This window comes from Larimichthys crocea, chromosome XXI (assembly GCF_000972845.2).
Source record: "Larimichthys crocea isolate SSNF chromosome XXI, L_crocea_2.0, whole genome shotgun sequence".
NCBI classification, from domain to species: domain Eukaryota; kingdom Metazoa; phylum Chordata; class Actinopteri; family Sciaenidae; genus Larimichthys; species Larimichthys crocea.
In genome coordinates, this window is record NC_040031.1 from 9,820,945 (window position 1) to 9,824,205 (window position 3,261).

Here is a 3,261-nt window from a genome sequence, read left to right on the forward strand (position 1 = left end):
TAATTGAAGATGGAGACGGACGACTTGGTTCCGAAGAAAAGCAACTGCGGTCACGCAAGCCGTCTCTCGTTTTCGCGTGGTCACGTCAGCTGCTCCAATATTTTCAAGTGCGCCTTTATTGCGACTTTATGGCAAATACTTTGAGAAAACTGGGAAAGTCAGCACTAGCTTACTGCAGCGTGTGGACACTTCCGGTTTTCAAAATAAGACGTGGGTGTTAAATTTATTAAAGGTTTATTTATAAAATATGAAGAATGGTTAAAATTTGATTTAAAACAGTGTCTCATAAGCCAAGTATGATCCTGCACTACTTTAAAGCTCATATTTACATTATGAAATGCATTAAAAATTCATTAAAAAATATGACAAGTGTTAAAATGCTATAAAAAGAGTACAAAACAACAACAACAAAAATATCGAGATATATATCGTGTATCGCGATATAGCTTAAAAATATCGAGATATTGGTTACAGGCCATATCGTGCAGCCCTAGTCACAGCCATGTTATTATATGTTACAGGGTTTTACCTTCTGGTAACATAAGCTAGGCGTAGACAGAGAGGCAGCAACACATGGTAGAAACAACGAGCAGAGGGGCCTGGTGGAGACAGTGAAGTGGATGTAACGTTAACGTTTACTCGAGTAGAAGGTAATAAAATTATATTTTCACCTGCTTTGTCCGCAGTAGTTTCAATTACGGTGTTATTAAGTTAGCAACTTGTTACAACGAAGCAACAGCTAAAGCTGTCTGTATGCTGCCTAACTGTTCAATTTGCCCGCCCCGCTGCTCTTAATGAAGACAGAGAATCACCTCAGGGGAGGATGATACTGACTAGGGATGTAATCGTGTAACGTGACACGATTAAAATCGGTACAAATGCGTGACGACTCGCATCGGTTGGCAGAAAAAATGATTTTAATTAATTAAACTCGCGTCAGGGACGGCCGCACCATGCAGGAGGATCCCCTCATGGGACCTCTCCCCGGCGCTGGCTGGCCCCCGCCGGGCGCATTTCCTCCGAGGTGGTGCGCCGCGACCGGCTCTGCGTTTACAGCGCCCGGACCTCGCCGTTTTCCGGGGCCGTGGACTCTCATTAAAGGGTTAATGAGCTATCATCTTAATTCTTTTTATTTTCAGTTAGCTCATACTTCAAGCTGAAAGGTAATGGTAAGATCAGCTGCTTGCTGGCAGCCCTAATATGAACACAAACTGTTTGAGAGTATCTGTAAAGAGAGATTTTTTTCCTACAAATAAAAAGATAATTTTATTTGGTCATAATTTGTCTGTAGCTCATTTTGATTAAGAAAAAAATCGTGAAAAAATCGTATCGTGAACAAAAAATCATGACTCGAATCGAGTTATGAGTTGAGTGTATCGTTACATCCCTAATACTGACTGATGTCTGTGTTCTCCATTTTTTATAAACGTAACTCAGTATTTTAATTTATTTTACTGACATTTCAGATGCATTTTCACTGAGATATTATTAAGTTTATATAGTGGTTTTGCTGTTGGATATTTTCTTAAACCATTGATGCAGCTCAGCCCATTGATGTAGCAATATAAAAAATATTTTTGTTCATGAAGTATGAAAGAAAAAATGGAAATCGTGATCTGTGATAATCAAAAGCAAGACATTTAAAGAATACTTGGAATAGTCAATCATAAAATAAATTCAAATTGATTTCAAAAAATCAAAGAAAAACTCAGCCAGCATGAAATAACCTGGAAAATAAATGGAGGTCATTTTTGACCCATGTTGTGCATTAGAAGGGGTGTGGATATGTTGCGCATCAAAGTTTTAATGGCACACAGTGTGATGTAAAGGATTACTTCATGACATTGTGCTTAGAGGAAATACTGGCTTAGAGAAAATAAGTTGATATTTTATTTTGTCAAGAATGTTTATAATATTTTTATCTCATTTCATTTATCTGTGTCACAGCACCAACATTGCTGAGGGAAAGAAGTTGAACGAAGATAACAAAACAGAGGAGGTAAAAGTAATCCATTTATTATAGAAGCGTCCCAGAAAACCTCGTAAATAGAGCAGATCGCACCAGACAGGAAATCCGACACAGAATCAACATAATAAACTTCCGCCCCCTTTCAAAATAAAATACAATACGCAGTTCATGTAGCTTATCACTACTTCACATCAACGTTACATCATGACCGGTGGCACCAGGTCAGCAGTCAATCGATCAAATTGTCTCAACATGGACAATGAGAGACTAATTGTTGAAGTGGAACAACACACAATAATTTATGACACAACAGATGCTTTTTATAATCTCTTCCACGTCGGAGAAGCAAAGTCAGCTGTTTGTTGTTGTTGTTTTCTTTATATACAGTTTATTGCGTGATCTCACGTAAATACGACTGGCTCGCTACGCTGCCAACATGCGCCCGGTGTGAGTTGATGCCGGGCAGAGGACGGAGCTAAACCACGGTGCAGCCGTTCCATGGCGCTTACGTCCCCTGTGTGAGTCCCAGTTAGACATAATAGATAGCTGCCGTTGACATTCCAATCTGTGTAAACAGGAATCTGTGTCTCCAGACTAGAATATGCTGACAATAACACCTCCATGGGTAAAGACTTTCTCTTTGTCTAATTCTGGGCGTGTAGTATTTGTGGTGTTATCTTAGGGTTCAGAGTCTATCCACCACGATGAGTTGGCCAGAATGTGAGACCAACTCAGGCACTTCTCATGTGCTTTGAGAGTGTCTCTAATTCTTCTTGGCCATGCGTCAATAAATAATACAGCATAAGACATCAGAGGCTGCTGAACACTTTCTTTCTTCCTGACCTCACCATTGACCTTTGACTTCAGCAATTTCTTCACAACATCATCGACCATCTCAGAGAAGATTCAAATGCCTTGATCAAGACCTTTGAGGTTAGTACCATATATATTGTAGGTGTCAAGGTTTTTATATGTTTATGTGTCATGTAAAAAAAAACAACAACTTTTAAATACATATTTGTGGATTTATGTTATATACAGAATATAAGAAATATCTGTGCATCAAAACTACATCTGTGAACCTTATTTTTTTAGGTGTAGATCTTTTTTTCTACATTTATATTTGATATATTTAAGATTTTTGTGTGCACTGGAAAATGTTTATGTATAAAGAGTCATTTTATAAATCACAAAATACATTTGGAAATCCTCTGTGCATTCATACATATTGAGACTCATCTAGTTCCAGAGAAAGTGAGTTCTAACCAGTTATCTTTACAATGTCTGCCGGT

At 38.3% G+C, this 3,261-nt stretch overlaps 1 long non-coding RNA gene across 1 annotated transcript; it reads left to right on the plus strand.

Annotated features, from left to right (window-relative positions):
• Positions 1 to 1,947: 1,947 nt before the first annotated feature.
• Positions 1,948 to 2,902, plus strand: LOC113744245 (uncharacterized). Its single transcript, XR_003461386.1, has 3 exons — positions 1,948 to 1,999; positions 2,357 to 2,487; positions 2,837 to 2,902. It is a non-coding gene; the product is annotated as an uncharacterized LOC113744245 (long non-coding RNA).
• The last annotated feature ends 359 nt before the right edge of the window (positions 2,903 to 3,261 follow it).